General features: G+C 34.8%; 1 protein-coding gene across 4 annotated transcripts in view; it reads right to left on the reverse strand.

Moving 5' to 3' along the window:
- Positions 1-18976, reverse strand: part of LOC122810216 (kinesin light chain 1-like) — a 2247025-nt gene that overhangs the window by 1946064 nt on the left and 281985 nt on the right. The window contains exon 2 of one of the 4 annotated variants that reach the window (XM_044081836.1): positions 11808-11911. The exons of the other annotated variants lie outside the window; for them this stretch is intronic. The gene's annotated coding sequence lies outside the window, so the exon portion shown is untranslated. The remainder of the gene's footprint in view (positions 1-11807; positions 11912-18976) is intronic. 4 annotated transcript variants of the gene reach the window in all.

Below are 18976 nucleotides of genomic sequence, written 5' to 3' on the forward strand. Positions count from 1 at the left end.
TTATACACATCTTCAAGATCAATCTCCTTGCACTCAGTGATAACTTTGTTTTATTATGTAAAGAACCACAGAAGAAATACCCAGCACCACACCACACATTTGTCTGCAGTTATATCACCCACGCAGACAGTTGAGAAACAGCTAACAACACTGCAGATAAATTCAGCTCTGTTTCCTCTTTGTTGCCTTCAAACTTCACAATGCAAATAGCCAAGTTTTATCGCCCCACCCTGTAAATATCTGTGACCCAGAGGGTGACAGGGCTAACAAGAAACAGAGTATAAAGGGGAACACCTGTCCATCTATCTGCTTAACTGAATAAACTACTGGAAATGTCAACAAGGTATCTTTATTCCTCCTAGAGGAAGGGTATCAGAGAGAGACAGTCTCCTAGATCTATCTGTTAGCTAATGTTATTTTATTTGGACTAATCCTTTATACTCTGCACCCTGTAAATACCTCTGAACATATAGTAAAACCAAGTTTTAAGACCAGCAGTACCAACTCTGTGGATCCAGATGACACACCAGTCAGCCTGTTTCCTGGTCATAGGTTCATAAGTAAATACTTGGCTAGCAGCTATTGTGGGTCATTTTAATCCTAGCCAGTTTTCCTTTTTTGTGCTCAAAATAGTCTTTCCCATTTGGGTACAGACTAGTCTTAGCCATCCCATGCTTGATAATTATATATTTCCCCTAATGAGAATAACTAGGATAGATAATTTGTGGGGACCCATGCATGGGATAAAGCATTTTAGGAGCTGCCTCTGTCCATTAATAGCACAGGGAGCAGTCCTGGGATGAATTTTCTGTTTCCGTTACATATATCACAGTTGCACTTGAAAACAGACAGGGATGGACATTGGTTTATGTGGATGGGGAGTCTGTTACACAGCAGTGGTATCCTCTGTGAAATATACTTGTCATTCCAAACTGTTTTGGTGATATTACAGAAGAGATTTAAATCTCTAGATCGAGTATTTCTGATGCCATTTGACTTGCTGATGTGCAGTAAATCCATCAGTAATGGGTTGGAGGATGCTTTGTATGACAGACACAGGTCAGCTCATAGCAGTCTGAGTCAGTCCATGGAAGACATGTTATTTAGGCCTTGTATCCGTTCAGTAAGGTATCTCTGTGGGCATTCCAGCTGTTGCATGTGCCTGGATAGATACATAAATAAGGAGGCATAATATTCAATGATTGGCCTAATGAGGGCTGAATAAAGGGGGACAATGACATCCCGAGATGTAGACTCAATTTCTTTGATTATAGGGTGTCCAATATAGAAGGACTTTCTGACAACATAGATGCAGGTTGGTCAAAACTTAGGTCACTGACCACTTGAGTTCATAAATCCCAAATGACTGGGTCAAATTTTAGGGCTGTATTGTCAATGTGGTAGTTCCCTGAGATAGATGACTTCCCAAAGGATACAATAATGCATTTTCTGCCATTTAGTTTCAGACCTTGATGTCAGTAAGAAACATTCCTTTTCTGACCTTCACCTTATTCTATTCAACCACAGCTTCCCCACTTGATACATAGAAGCCTGAAGGACAGCTGTAGTAATGGATGCTAGCAACTACTGACCAATAAGCTTCACCAGTATCATTTGCAAGGAGATGGAACACACCATAATTAACCTCATAAACAGAGAAATATGAAGCCAACAGTACCTAGAACCTTTCTAGTTTGTCTTTGTAAAAGGTAGTTAATTCCAATTAAACCTAGTTGACTTTGAAAGAGTCAGAGAAACACTAGATGAGGATAACTTCATACACAATGCTTACCTTGCTCTACTTAAGGCTTTTGACACTATAAAAGGCTTTGACACTATAATATAGTCTAGCATAATCAAAAAAACTGAAAATAAAAATCATCACTAAAAAATAGGGTATCTCTAAGTTAGTCATAGCATCTAAAAGTTGTGTCCCTCTTTGCGGTTTCCTACAGATTTCAACAAAGTGATCTCCACCTGGCCTACAAATTTTAAGTGATCCAAATTCTTCTTGATGTACATATCCGCAAGTCTGGAAGCAATATAAGTACAAACTCAAAGGACCTAAATCCATATTGTGAAATAAATAGGAATTTTTGGCGAAAAATATGTCTCCCAAAGAATTTCCCTTTATCTGGAATAAATTTTCAGTTTCTGTAAAGTAAAGCACATCCCTCACTAACTTTAAATCTCACTCATTATGAACAGGAGGTGTAACTCTTGGTACAGCACTGGAATTGTAGTGGGTAATCACCAAAGGCTTAACTGGTCTATTGCCTAGTAGCAACTGATGAATCTGCGTCCTGTAGATACTAAAGTAAAAGCCAAAATGGAGGCTCAGTCTGTTAGTCTCCAACAAATATTACAGACTCAAAGCATATTTGAGTTTGCTGAGCTACTTTAATATATTTTACTGACTGACTATCTTGCTAAACATTTTGCATCCTGTGATACACCAGAAGTGGTAACAATATCAAACCAGTATAACTTTCGCACTTACAGAAATTATTCTTGCTGCTTTGCATATTGTGTTGTAGCTGTTCATAATGGAATTTCAGTTATTTATTACAATTTTTTGGCCATTAAAGGCATTTTAGTTTCTACCCAATGATTTTTTTTCTTTATCAGGCTGGAGCCATCTAGCATCTCTCTGTATACTTCAGATCTCTATTGGAATCTTACTGCATATTTTATTATCTATGAGAAAACTTATACACCATGTTATGATCCTCTGTCATGTCTTCTACCAACAAGCAGAACTGATTTTGTCCTCTCTGGATACCATCCATTTATAATGGTCATTGATTAAATTCAAAGCCATTCCTTTCAGTCACAGGTCTTTCCTTGTCAATAGATCTTTTCCTCAGTTTTCTCATCTGTATAGAAGGTATGTTTCTTTCCACTGTGGACAAAGATAAATATCAAGGACATATGACAAGAAACTGTCTACAAAGCTGTCTACAACTGTCACTGTCAAGAAAGTTCACCTATGGTTAGGTATGTGTACTTGGTCAGATAGCACCTTACCATACCAGCTAGGATTAGCATCCCACAATCTGTGGTCCTGTGTTTTCTCTTTGGCTGTGTTGTTATGTCCAATCTACAAGCACATCTTTTGCGTCTATCTAGGTCTGAAGTAATAATACTGCTAGGTTTATTTCACATATTCACTCTCGATCCTTCCATTGCTAATCATTAACTCACTTCGGCTAGCTCTCACTTTCAAACAAGTGTACCTATGTCTTATATCCTGTATGCTACACAGACACTGTAGTACTTCAATTAAAAAACTTCAATAGCATCTTTCAGCCAAGGTAACATTATATCAATGTTAGTTTAAAGTGAGAGCACCTATTTTGGGCATCATGGAGATAGTGCTTCAAGGATGGAACCTCGTGTAAGTACAGGCTAGAGGTTACTCATTTTACATGACTTTTAAAAATAAAATCGTACTTATTTTTTTTCAACAATATTTTTATTTTAATAAGAACAATAAGACAGCATTATATTTACAGTCATAAAAAGAAAATATGTACAAAGTCAATAACAAAATAATACATTTCTATATGCATACAGAAAATTGACTAAAATTTCAGCAGTAAAGAATGCAACTATTCCCAAGCAATTAATTTATGCATTGACTGTTTTGTTCTGAGCTTTATGTTTGAAATTTCTTTATCACACAAAGACTTGGCTAAATAAACAAACTCGTGGTTAAAGGAAAGAGGAGAATTGTTTTTCCAATTTTTTGTTATAGCCTTTCTTGCCACAGCAAGTACTGACCATACTATATGTATTTGAGTTTTGGGTATAACTTCTGGGATCGGTACATTAAATAATGTGAGTAAATCAGAAATTATACATTTATAATGCCATAGTGCATTACAGAAATTTCAAAATTCATTCCAAAATAAAGATAACATTTTACAGGTAACAATCATATGATACCAGTCAGCATTTTCTTCATTACATCTCCAGCATTTCATATAATTTTCTTTTTGTTATTTTGCCCATTTTTGTGGTGTTAAATAGCATCTATGAAAACATTTCCAAGTATATCTCTTCCAGCCGGGGGAGATTGTTGTTTTTTCCTGTTGATCTTAGAAAGAGTTTTTTTATTATTGGTAGTAAATTCTTCACTATTAATTTTAGTAGAGTAGTTCCAGTAAGTTGCATCTATGAAGTTAAAGTCTGACCTGATAGTTTTATGAATCATATATGTGAATGAGGTCCCTCTTAGAGAACCATTTATAATATATATTCGTTCAAAAGTTTTGGGTGCATTATTGCTATGAGTGTCTAATGATAATATTTTATTGTAAAAAAAAATCCCTACAGACCTGTATGTCAAGCCAATTACTATTATTTAAGCTATGTCTGGAAATTAGATAATTAGGCAAATTAACTTTATTTATACACAAAAACTGATTCCAATAGAGTAAGTTTCTCTCTTTAAATTCATACATTTTATTAGGATCAAAGGAGATTAAGAATTCATTAGTATAAGCAATTGGAAAGATGGATATTAATACATTTTTGTTTGAGTGATTAGATTGGGTGAATCTTTTAAAGTTCATTAGTATGTGATTAATGAAAGAGCAGGATTTTAGTTTCTGTTTATCTTGTATATATTTTTTAATGATCATATAAAACATTTCTATCTAGTTTAATAAGAGGTTTGAATAATATTTCATTTGAAAATAATATTGTTTTGTGAATTAATTTCCAATATGAAGAGTAAGAGGGACTTAACCATAAGAAAATCATATTAAGAATAACTGCATTTAAATAAAATTCAATATTTGAGAAACTAATGCCTCCTTCTTCCCAGCTTGCAGTATGTCATTGTAAGGATATTCTGCGTTTTTTAGGTGCCAAAGAAATTTTAATAAAATATTGTTAATCTGATGTATAGTTTTTAAGTGGGGGGATAATCAAGGACTGATTAATATATAGGATTTGGGGTAATAAAATCATTTTAATTAGCATTAGTCTATCTTCAAATGTAAAAAAAATATATTCCAGCTCTCTATGAGATTTGTAATTGTGCTTATTAAGTTTTTTATAATTTATGGAGATTGTATCATTAAGATTTGAGTTAATAAAGACACCTAAGTATTTAATCTGTGTAGTGTCCCAGTCAAAGTGAATTCTCATTTTGTTGGTGACATTCTTATTTATTAAAAGGGTTTGGGTTTTATTGTGATTGGATTTTAATCCTGATATGCTCTCAAATAGATCTAAATTATTAAGTAGATGGTCTGAAGATGTCTCAATATCACCACTGGTTAATAATAGATCATCAGCAAAAAGTTGCATCTTTGGGGATAAGTCATTATTAATGATGTATCTTTTAATACAAGTATTATTTCTAATATAACTAGCTAAAGGTTCTACAACAAGAGCAAATATTAGGGGGGTAGGCTACAATCTTGTTTGGTACCTTTTAAAAATGTAAAGGTATAGGATAAGAATCAACCTATCTTTATAAATGAAATAGAGTTTTCATAAAGTTTTTTTATTAGATTTAAGAAATCTGAGGAGAATTTATATTGTTGTAATATTTTAAATAAGCAAGTCCAATTGAGAGAATCAAATGCTTTATCTATATCAAGACTCATTATGGTCAGTTCATTTTTCTTTTTATTTGCTATGTCTATTAGAGAGATAAGTCTTATTATATTATCTTGTACTTTCCTACTTTTTATAAAGCCTGTTTGGTCACTTTCTATCAAGTTGGGAATAATGGCATTGAGTCTGTTTGCTATTATAGACAAAGATTTTGTAGTCTATGCTTAAGAGTGAGATAGGTCTATAAGATGAACAAAAAGTAGGTTCTTTATTAGGTTTCAGTATAGGTGAGACAAGCAAATATTTCCATGAAGGTGGGGTAATAAACTTAGTTTTAATTTCAAGGAATGCATTTAGTAAAAATTTGAATGTGCTATCAGGTAGGATTTTGTATATCTCGGGGATTAGGCCATCCAACCCTGGTGCTTTATAAGTTTTTAGTTCACTTACATGGTCGTAATTCTTTAAAAGTAAAAGGCTTATTAATTTTGGCAACAGCAGGGGATAGAGATTCTGAAATGTTTTTTAGAAATGTGTCTAGAGTTTTGTTATTTACATCTGGTTTAGAAATATTCAAATTTTCACAGTAATATGTTATTCATGTCTGTTGCTATTATTCTTTTCTTACTGCCTCTCTCTCTCTCTCTCTATATATATATATATATATATATATACGATTTCTTTTATATGATTTTTTTTTCATTTAAGCATTTTGACCTTACCACAATTCTGTGTAAACTTTTAGGATTAATAGAATATGAATATGATTACATTTTCTCTAAGTTTATTGAGACTTTATGGTGTATAATATCTTGATATTCTTTATTTAGTTTATTTATTTTGTCCAGTGTTATCATTAGGTGAAAGATTTTGTTTTAAGCTATCTAATTCATTCTGAATATCATATAATTTTTTGCCGCATTCTTTCCTTTTTGTAAGTACCAGTTCTTGATTTTTCCATATAATACAACTTTTAAGTTCTCCCATAATTCTACAAATTGATTTATTTCGGCTAGAATTCATTTTTTTGTAATATAGGCTGGAATTCTTTGGCAAAAATCTAGATTTTCAGAATGTAAAGTTAAATTAAATATGATAGCGTTGTGATCAGATAGGGGGCAGGATGTTAATAGCATGTTTTCTGTTTTGGAGAGTAGAGAACTTGATACTAAGATTTTGTCAATATTATTTTGTGTCCCAAACCTATATGAGTAATGGGAAAATTTTAGGGAGCTGGGTAGTTTAATGTGGTAAATATCTTTTAGATTTCTTGAAATGATATAGTTTTTTATGTGTCTTGCAGCTGGGGAAATTCTAAAAGATTTAGTATTCATTGTTTTACTGGAAGAAAGAAGACAGAATCTCCTGCTAATATCAACTCACCTCTGGAGTGTAGGGTTATTGTGTCCAAGTATTTCCTTGCTGTTTTTCACCAATTCTGGGGATCCAGTAAGAGTTTCTAAGCGAATAGTATTTTTCTTATGTTTAATTACCACTAAGGCTAACATTCCATCATTGTTAGTGTATGAATCTTTGATTTCAGGTAATCTCAGACCTTTATTCCAAAGGCTTAATACATATCTCCTTTTGTGTTTAAATTGAGAACAACTAGTATATAATTTTATAAATATAAGTTTATTTAAATCTTGCGATATTAGGTGTCTCTCTTGAAGAAACACTATATCTGCTTTATGTAAATAGAAATATTTATTAATACTTGCTTTTTTATAGCATTATTTATCCTATTTACATTTATAGATAAACATTTATATGTTTTCATTACTTAATGTATCGAGTAATAGTAATGTGTTTGCAGTGATTTTCTGGAATATTCATAAAATAAGTTTATGAGAACATTTGTTATGGACAAAATTTCTATAATTAACAAAGAATGTTTAACATTATATACATTAATAACCTTCATCATGGAACCTAATGTTCCTGGCTTTTTTTTTTTTTATGGTTTTACATATAAGCCACAATTCTGCCACTTCATAGTAACTAAATTGTATCTCTACTACTGCATGTTTAATATTTAATTCAAAAAGAGAGAAAGAGGCAGATGAAGCAACATAAAGAATGATCAGATAGGTAGAACTATTCTTCATCTTTTATTTCCTTTTTTTAATAAGAAGGATTAAAAGGAGTAACCAAGTTTGTTTATATATATATATATATATATATATATATATATATATATATATATATATATATATATATATCGAGAGAGAGTCTTATAATAATAAACATCTTATTTTTAGCATTAAGTTTACTATTGTAATACAACTTCTCATCTTCTATCAAAATAAAGCTTCACTGAAGTGTATTCTGTGTAGAATCATATAACTATTGGTGATCAACAATGTCTTTTATTCTGAAATGGGGTAATCATCACTCTTCAGGCAAAAAAGGTACATAATAGCATATCATTAGTGAGGACAGATTAACAGCTTAAATGCCCTACACCATGTTCATATGTGATAGTAAAACAACCACAGAACTATCTGTTTTAAATGACAAATTTATTTGTAACGAAGTATAGATGTTGTATGAGACAACTTAAAGACACCTTAAAACTACACTTAGTCAGTGGGATTATGTTTTTATGTTCACCAGCATATGGATAAATGTACAAAGACTTCCATAAAATGAAACCACCATGATGCTTTAATTTAGTATTCATAGCTTGATGTATAACACGTTTCCTGTATAATTACTTTGTTAGTGTCACTACATCATGGTAAGACGTTAAGATATATTTTGATGTTTAAACGTAAAAGTGATGATAAAAAAGAAAATGTAGAGATATTTTACTTTCAATGGCTTTAACAAAGCATCTTTATGAGTCAGGTGCCAGATAAGCTAGATACTATGATTCTATCATTCAGACATGAAGAGTTTTAATCTTATAGTTTTTGATCTTCTTCTATGTATGATCATTAATGACTATTCTGTTTCAACTAATCAAGTCTTACAAATTTACTGTATTATCTGCTTCACTTCTACAGGTACACTTGCAAAATATAATTTCTACAATCAGACCATAAACCATTTACTTAAGTGCATTGGAATACTACACTATTTATGAGTGAATAATACATTTTACATGAAATTCATTGACTTGTATACATTACCGCATGTCAAAATTAGATTATAACAGGCAGCAAACAAGTCTCGTTTATTTTGTGTGTTGCACCATGTCTGTCTGCCCAACTGTTGTTAAAAAAAAACCTCATGTACTTAAATGCTCATTGTATATATATATATATATATATATATATATATATATATATATATGCATCACTTTCAAACAGGATAATTTGTGCTGGCCATCACCCATTACAATATTTTAGCTTCTTTTAACTGCTTGTATGTTCGGTCTACATATTTATACTTTATAGTTAATGACTTTTTGATCTAGAGCATGTCTTACTTAAGATAGTATAGTGTTTTATTAACCTGTCACTGTAACTTTTTTTTCTCCTTTCCTAACCCTCTTTTCCCATCTTACTCTCCATCAAATGTCTTATCTGTACAGATTTTCGCAGAATGTCCAGACCTCTGCCACTCATATTTGGTCCAACCTCACAGAACTATGGCTTTCTGCCAAAACAGCAACAAATCATTAAGGATCAAAATCAGGGAAAAATGAGAGGCATCAAGTTTCAGAGTTTATACACTTCAGAGAGTTTGTACAAATGCAAAATTTGTCACTCCATCAACTCTCTAAGTGTGTAAGAACAATATTCAAAAACTGACCTTACATTTGGGGCTCTGTCCCATTTTTATTAATAGCTTTGTCCTAATTCCTCCAACTTAGCCTGTTATCATCTTACCTCCCCCCTCCCTTCCCACTTACAGTCTTGATTGTTTCATCTTCTTAACTCTCCCTTAGGCTAGTATAGTAATCATACATAACTCTCTCCTTACCTAACCTGTAGATGCTACTTGCTTTATTGTGCTCAACAGTATGTAGTATTATGATATAAACTTTGATAATTGAGAAGCATTTAATTTCACCTCAAACTTTTTTTTCAAGAAGTTTTAAGTTAACTGCACATTTATTTATTTATTCCATATTTAACTATTTTTAATTTATAAGGTTCCCTGCAAACATAATGCAGTTATTACTGCTAGCATGTGGGGTGTAATAAGGAGAATCAGTATTCAAATTCAAATGACTGGGCATGCATATGTGTCTAAATGGAAGCAACAGTGAATATATCTTTCAAATGCCCCCAATTTCCAGGAGAGTTGCTTATTAAGACTCAAAATTTTAGCTCTGTCTCCCTGAATTTCTTCCAAAACTGGTAACTTTGAGAGAAAAGGTGGTGAACTACATCTTGCAAACAAAGACAGTAGTAATATTTATAGACTTTCTTTTGTTCAGATAACGTATGTTAATATACTATTCATTTCCATTGTCAAGGATTCACGTTAATATTACTAATATTGTGAAAGTGTCTTTAATTATTTCTGTAATTTGACTCCAACTGTGTTGAAATTTGCCCTAGTTTGGGGTAGAGCTAGGATGCTTGGGGCTTGATATTACTTATTTAGTGGGGGCAGCACCCCAATACCTTCCTAAGGGACATTGACCTACCATCTAGACAGACCTAATCAAAACTGGGACAGTATCGGTCAATATATTACTTCAACAGCAACCGATAAATCAATCTACTACAGCAACACTCTCGTATTGGCAAGATTTCTACTCTAACATTTACAAGTAACTACATCTGCAATCCATGTTATTCATGTGCAGTGAAACAGATTATTACTTTAGCTCTGTAAAGCATGTATATTTGGTAACTTTCTTTTTATTTCAGCTGTAATTATGCATAATTGCACATGGTGCCTTGCAGTGATAATTGGATTTAATTTTTGATACATTTGAATGCTTTCATTGTTTCTGTGTCTGTTTGATTTTTCGAATGACATACTACTAAATACCAGAAACAATGAGTTGCAACTAAAGTTAGAAAGTATACAAGATATATATGGCCAAAAATAAAATGAAATTCAATCCATTTGTTTCTGAAAATGATAGCTCCATAGGAGATAGTTATGCCACACCTCTGAATAAGATAGACAATAAACATGGTCTATAAAAACATAATAGAGCAGCCAGGATATTTCCATTGCACAGACTCTAGATATTATACTACTCTACTAGTCCATCTGTTTAAGGATAGTATGTTTCAGTTCTTCTGGAGTTATAAATTATTTTACATTAAAACACCAGAAAAGCAGGGTCATTGCTAGATATAAATGGGTTCTGTGTACCATGAAGATTTCTTTGGGTCTAGATTTTCATCTAGTATACCCACTCAGCTTCACATGGGTATCTATCTTTCATAGACAAGATATCATAAAGGAGCTTTTACTTTAAGACAAGGACCTTGCGAATATCAAGTACATTGCATATTGTCAACATACAAGTGCCATATGAATGCACTACATTCCTGGTAAAACAGGGTGGAATTGCATCCTTATGCATTACAAACAGATATACACATGTATACAGACTCTTTATATGACGTAAATTAGTTCAGTGTATCAGGTCATTTAAGTTACATTCAGAGGCCCTGTTGAATAGCTAGTCCTCAGATATTAAACACCAGAACACTAAATACCCCTGTAGACTTGTCTTATTACATTTACTTGTCATGTTGACATATTGCAAAAGTGAGATGTCAATACTAAAAATTAGGTTGCTACCTTTGCACAACTCTGCAAGTGCCACCCATAACATCTTCAACCCGTTTAAAACACTGCTGCTTCCAATACTTCAGCTCTATGTTCTACAGTTCTGCCACCATGTCATCACAAACAAATTCTTCACAAGCCTCCTCACCTGTGCCCATTCTGTACTGGACTACTGTTATATACTTCTCTTTCCCACCATGAATGCATTTTTGTGTGTTACAAACAGTCTCAGTATTCAGCCTTTTCTTAAAACTCAAAATAAAATACACTTCTATCACATTGTATCCTCAATCAGACTTTATTTGCACAAGTCTGTTGACAGCAAACGTTTCCTGGCTAGCTGTAAATTATTAAATTGTTTTCACCTTGCGAAATACATTAGGGCTCTACGACCCATCATAGTCCGTCATTGGTATGGCAAAAACACTATTACAAGAAGTTTTGTGCTTAAACTAGTTTTATAATGCAGAGATGCTATATCTGTAAGTTTAAAATCATTTGTTAAAGGCTAAAAAAGGATTAATTACCATTCTTCTTTTTTTGCAGCTTTCCGGTTGGTCTGGCAGATCCGGAACTGAGGGAGAAGGTCAACAGTCAGAAGTAGATTGCTTAAGAGTCATTGTAGTGAATCCTGTGCAAGGACAAAGTTACAGAGAGGCTTTATGGGCTCAAGCTTACTCAGGAGAAGTTCCAAAAGCATTTTCAAGGTAGGAAGGTGGGAGTTTACATTTCACAGTTAAGCCTTTTGAATATAGCACTCGTGGATATATGGATTTTACCGCACTCAATCAAATAAGTCACTTTTAAGTAATACTAAGATGCATAGCATACACAAAGCATCTGAGCTAGTAAATCAGCTGCCTCTCATACAAGTTAACTAGCTGATACCACTCAACATGTCATCTCTTCCCAAAGAAAGAAAAAAAAACACATATCAAGAGCAAAGATCTCAACACAGTACTCTAAACTGGTCACACCAAGAGCAAAGATCCCAGCACAATACTCTAAACTGGTACAACAAAGGATATCAGAGTTTCACCCACAAACCAGTCACACAGCACTGTATCATATACTCCATGGGAAAGCCTTGGTATTCAAGGACAAGAGCAAAATATCGGAACCAGTATTGAATAACCATTAAAGTCTCTTTCTTCTACATTATAATCACTGAAGCATCAATGAGCTAGTATAGAACATAGTTATCGTTTGCAATATATATATGTTAATTGCATGGTGATATTATAGTTTCTTAGACTTATCTCATTCAGTTAAATAAACCTATGCTTCTTGCTATTAATATGCTGCATTACATAGTTATTATGTAAGTATGGGCTATATGAGACTTTTAATAAATGCTGCTGAGAGGAAAGAACTGTTAATAGTGGAAGAGGTGAAGACCAACTACTTGCAGCTTTGCAACAGGTATAATTGCGAAGTGTTCACCAGGCTGCTGTCAGAGACTATAGATAATGTGAATACGTACAAATGCAAATTGTTACAAATTAAACTAAGAAAACTAAAGAGGGATCGACAGGACTTTGCTGTTGGTAATATCTTTACTTGGCCACGTGATACTATGCTGCCTGGCAGTAGGCACGCAGGGATGGATGAAGAACGACGGAGTGACATCATCGGAGCTTCTGTTGAGGCTGGAGTTGGAGTTTGAGCAGCATGTGAGAATGGAACGACGATGGGCACAGCCAGTGAAGCGAGTGAACATCTTGAAGCTAGTGTTCATTTTCCAGCAGTAAATTCGAGTGAATCCATGGGTGCAAGGAGGAAAGTTGTGGTTACAACAGCGGAAGTACACCATGGAGCCAATGGAGAAGTTCAAACTACACTGCAGAGGCAACACCCATTGCCACATTTGGAAGCGGTTACAGCAGCTACACAAGCCCTGGTTTTTCTGCTTCCTATGAGGGACAATTCGCTGAACCGGAGAGCACCTCAGGGGTCAGGTTTTCAACCCAGGGGCAGGAGCAACACATGCCACAAAAGAAAATTCGAAGAAGTGAAGGAGAATACATACACAATAAAGAAAGTATTCCAGAATGTAAGACATTAATAACTAATCTTTCTAAATGTACTTTAACTAATTCTGAGATTAATGTACTTTCTAAGGGTCTGTCCTTCATATCCACTAGTGATATGAATATAACAGATTTGATTTTTGACATTAAGATGTTCACAAGGAATCTGATGCTTAAATATATGTTTCATCAGAATCAAGTAAGTAATAGTAATGATGTCAGTCATGTCTTTAATATTCCCAGTACGTATGTCCCCAAACAGACAGCACTGATTAATGCGTTTGAACAAATAGTGATAGATGATATATATAGAGTACATAATAGCAAAGTGAATAAGAACAAGTGGCATAATCTCAGTAGGAGTGAATCAGAAGTTCTACATGATCTTGAAAAAGATGATGACCTGGTTATTAGACCTGCAGATAAGGGTGGGCGTATATTTGTCCTAGACACTGAGCTATATGAAAATTTGATGTATGAGATGTTAGGCAACACTGATTTTTACAAGAAAATTAATTACAGTGAGGTGAAAGGAATGGTAGAATCAGTTAATAATTATATTAAACATTTACATCATACACAGATGATTACCAAGGAGCTATGTGACTATTTCTTTAATATTAAATATGCCATTCCGTATATAAAAGGCTTGCCTAAAGTGCATAAGAACCCCAATAGACCACCCATGAGGCCTATCGTCTCGAGTGGTGGATGGTGCACAGAAGCGATATCAATATATTTGGATAAGAAGCTTAGAACAATAGTGGATAGCTCTAAAGTTATTCTTAAGGATACAGAGCAGTTTTTGCATGACCTTTTTGCTTTTATGAAGAAGGATATAACTAGTTCTGGCATTATCTTGGTGACGCTTGATGTTGTGTCACTATTTACTGTAATTCCCAATACAGTGGGTTTGGGGTTATTACATGAATTAATGAATGATGTTAATATATATAAACCAGATGAAATAGTGATACTAATTGAATTAATGAGAATCGTGCTTAATAATAATGTATTTCTATTTAAGAAACAGGTCTATCATCAAATGAATGGTGTAGCGATGGGTAGCTCGTGCTCAAATACCTATGCCAATGCAGTTATGTTAGCCTGGGAGAGAGTACACGTATTGAATGGACCCTTTAGTGACATGATACCTTTCTACAGGAGATTTGTAGATGATCTTTTTATTCTGTGGAAGGGTAATATGACAGAGTTGTTAGAGTTTGTTGATTATATTAACAACACAACAAGCTTTTTAAAATTCACCTTAAATTACTCTGAAGAAAGCATGAGCTTTTTGGATGTATTAATAGAAAGAGATGAAAAAGGAGCTATTACCACAAGATTATATAGGAAGGAATGCCATGTAAATAGCTTATTATCAAGGGAGAGCATGCATCCTAAATATGTGTTCAGGAACATTACCCAGAATCAATTTTTTAGGGCATCCAGATTGAGTGCGAGACATAATGACTGTCAGGAACAGCTTGTTAAGACCTGTTATGAATTGGATGAGAGGGGTTATGAGAGAAGTATGATAGAGGAAGGCTTTATAAAAGCACAGCAAATGAGAGGTACAAGGGCCAGACCTTATTTCTCAGATAAATTTAACAGGGAAGCTAAGACAAGTGAGAATAAGCTTAAGGTCAATATTTCCTACTCTAGGGATGTGAGGAAATATACAGAGATAGTTAATAACCATTGGAAAATTCTGATGACCGACCCAGTAATTAGTGGAGTGGTAGGATGTAAACCACAATTCACCTTTAAGAATAAAAAGAATCTCAAAAGGAGATTATGCAACGGTCGAGACAAAGTGAATCTTGAGAATATGATTGGCACTGGACCATGTGGCAAGTGTAATCAATGCCAGTATATTTGCAGTGATACTCACTTTGCACATCCAGATACAAATGCACTTTATGAGCTTAGGGTTGGTGGTTCATGTTTGACCACCCATGTGGTTTATCTTGCTATCTGTGGCCAGTGCAACTGTTTTTATGTAGGCAAAACAGACCGCAGCCTCAGAGAAAGGGTTAGAGAACATGTATACCACATAGGGAAGGGCTCAGAGAACAACGCTTTGTCTAAGCACGTTTTGAAGGTAGGCCAAAAACATACATTTAGGTTTATGATTGTTGCAAGAACTTATGAGAATATGAGAAATAGTGACATTAGAGATAGAACCGAAGAAGCTGAAGCAAGATGGATAGCTATGCTGAGAGCCAACTTTGGTCACGGGCTGAATGACAGCATGCCCATTAAGCCTATCTTAAGAAAAAGGGGGCTACGTAGGTAAATACATGGCTATGTGTTTATGTTTTTAATATATTAATATATTAATATATCTTTATGCAATGTTTGCTATGAAATATCTATATTTATATGTTTTTAAGAATTTTATTAAAACGATGCATTAAAATTGATGTATTTTCTAGAAGTTCTATATATTTTTAGACACTCTACATTATGAATATGAAGATAGAATGTTTTCTAGATATATATTATGTATTTTAGTTTTATTGTATTTTATTAAATAGTCACACTTTTGTTGTGTCATACACACTTAGCTTTAAGCAATGCTTTCTGATCTATAAGAGAGAATACAGCTTTAACGGTAAATGGGTTATTGAGTCACATGATTATTTTAGTTAATTATATATAGGTGTGGTTTACCTTTGTTAGTATACACCTGAGGAAGCAATATGTGAAAGCGCTTGTGTGACAATAAAGAAGACTTCTTATACTTTTATTCTTCGATTCAAGTCTGCTTTTTTACCTTTATTGAAGACTGAAGACTGCTTTTTTACTTTGATTTGGACACTGGAGCCTAACCTCAGCATTTTTTCTGGACATAGTTATTAATGTTGACTAACTTACAAAAACAGAGCATTTTACCTTGGTTGCCTGAAAAGGTGTTCTGAAGAGATGTGTGATAATAATTTGTTAAAATAAGAGGGAATTAAGTATGCATTTTATTAATTTATTTGTCCCTGGATTTTTCCCTTTACTGACCACTCAGTTTTAGCTGCTTGTCTCTTTAAAGTGGAACTGGTATCCATTTTTTTCTTCTGTTTTTATTAATTATTTTTCTTGATAAAGGTGTTTGCTTCTTCAAGGGTTTCAAATTATTTTTTTCCTTCTGGAAGGCAGAGTCTTATCTTGGCAGGATATATCAGTTATGCCTTAATGCTGGCTTGTTTTAATGATTTGATAAGCAGGATGAAAGTTGTTCATTTTGTTACAATAGCTGAGAAGTAATCATTGTCAAATCTAATTATCTGGTTATTTATTTTCAAAGGAAAGGCGGGTCTCACTGAGACGGACACCTGGTGTCAAAATCATGGCCTCAAGCTAAATGCCAAAAAGTGTATAGTCATCCCTTTTGGAAAAAAACAGTACTCACAAACTACCACATAGGTGGTAGTCCCCTAAATACGGAAGATGTAATAAGGGATCTGGGGAACAAAGTCAATAGCAAATTCTCCTTTTCTAACCACCAAAGTGGTTAGAAAATCCTTCTATGTGGCACACCTTATCACAAAATGGTTTGCATCCAGATCAAAAGAGGTCACTGTGCCCCTCTACTCATCGCTCATCAGACCCATCATAGAGTACAAGGCCCCATTTGGGATGTACCTTACAAGACACCTGCAACAGCTGGAAAGACCACAGAAGTACCTCACACCAAGAGGATCACTGGCCTCAAACAGATGCCCTATGCAGCTTGACTGAAGAAACACCAGCTGTACTCTGTTGCATACCGCCTACTCAGAGGTGATCTCTGCCTGTCATACAAGGCCATGACCAACCCAGAACTGATCGACATGCTCCACCTAAAGAAAAGCTTATCCCGTCGAGCCATACAGTCTAGGGATCTAAACCTCACCACAACAATAAATAGGATGTGCTGGAGAGATAGATTCCTGTCACAGAGACTTCCCATGCTTTGGAACAAGATTCCAATCTACATTAGGCAGAGCTCCTCGCTAACACTCTTCAAGAGAAACCTTGACGAGTGGATGGGAAACAGAAAGTTTACCCCGGGGATCACTTCAGTGGCTCTGCTGGACAGAGGCACAGGGAACTAATCTAAGGGGGTGGCGAAAGCCAACACATTCTGGCTAGGCTTATAAATGCCTTTGGGCAGATAGCCTAGTACCTACCTATGAACCTATGAGAGAGAGCCCAGGCAGTTTTTAAGATGAGATTTTTATCTTGGCTGGATATAAATTTAACAATGATTGATCTTGGATGAATATGCCAGAGGGAATTGTAGATAAGGATCTGTGGTTTCTTTCAATACCAAAGGAGAGAGCCTCTGGTAGGTTTAAGGTTGTAGGAAGCCATGCAGTTAAAAAGTTCACTGCATTATCTCCTTCCATTCCTTCTAGTATTCTACAGATTCTGATGTTATCCCTTCTGGACTGGTTTTCTAAATCATCAGTTTTATTTATAAGTCTGGTATTTTGTTGCAAAATAGATTCAATGTTTTTTTCTCCTTCTATTAGTCTACAGTCAATGTCTGAAACTGATTCTTCCAGTGCTGTTATTTGAGTCTTTTGTTCAGGGGCTATTGGACTGCCGGACTGCAGCCCCCTCAAAACAAAAAGAACTAAAAAAATAAAAATAAAAAAAAAGTTTTAAATTTCGCGGACTTCACGCATGCTCACGGCAGTCGGGCAGGAATGATAGGGAAACGCGAGGAGACGTCTGTGCACTTTAAAGTGCACAGACACTCTGGGATTATACATCGTGGCCGGACTGCAACACGAGCAGCAGGAATGGGAGCTGCAGTCTCGTCGGGAAAGGGTTTGGATCTACTCTCACGAGTCGTTGGAGTATTGCGCAGGAAGGGGTTTGGATCTAACGTTGGTTATTATGGAGAACAGGTAAGTGTTGAATATTTTGTGCTTGTGAAACTGGTTAGTATGGAGAACAGGTGTGTGTGTGCTTGTGAAACTGGTTAGTATGGAGAACAGGTGTGTGTGTGTGTAAATGCCCCAGGTGCTCATGGTGGTGTGGTAGGGAATACCTCAGGCTTGAACCCTGTACCCTGTATGCAGGTGTTAAAGACTTGAGTTCCCTACCCACCACCATTTGTAAAAAAATTGCAGATTTTTGCCTCATATTTGATCTGATCTGTTCCTCATAATATCTGTGGTTTGTAAATGTTGCAATGCTTGATATTTGATGGTGAAGTAGTAGCATTGTTGCCTCACAGCTGCAGGTTCTCAGGTTTGATTCTTGGCTGGGGTTCCTTCTTTGTGGGGTCTGTATCTTCTCCCTGTGTTTGTGTGGGGTTTGCTTTTATTTGATGGTGCACTGGTAGCATTGTTGCCTCACAGCTGCAGGTTCTCAGGTTTGATTCTTGGCTGGGGTTCCTTGTTTGTGGGGTCTGTATCTTCTTTCTGTGTTTGTGTGGGTTTGCGTTTGTGTCCTCCCATGTTACAAATACATGTCGGCATTATTTTTTCCTGGGCCTCTGCTGAAAATTGTTTTTTTGTTCCAAGTCAGACTGTCCTGATTAACAAATGTTAAATAAAATTGACAGGCATTTGAATTTCAGACTTCAGGTTTCTGAATGTTTAATTTCTTACATATTTGATGGTGCAGTGGCAGTATTGTTGCCTCAGAGTCACAGCTATAGGATTTGTGGGTTGATT

This window comes from Protopterus annectens, chromosome 1.part0, assembly GCF_019279795.1.
Source record: "Protopterus annectens isolate FY-2018-M chromosome 1.part0, PAN1.0, whole genome shotgun sequence".
Classification (NCBI taxonomy): Eukaryota; Metazoa; Chordata; order Ceratodontiformes; family Protopteridae; genus Protopterus; species Protopterus annectens.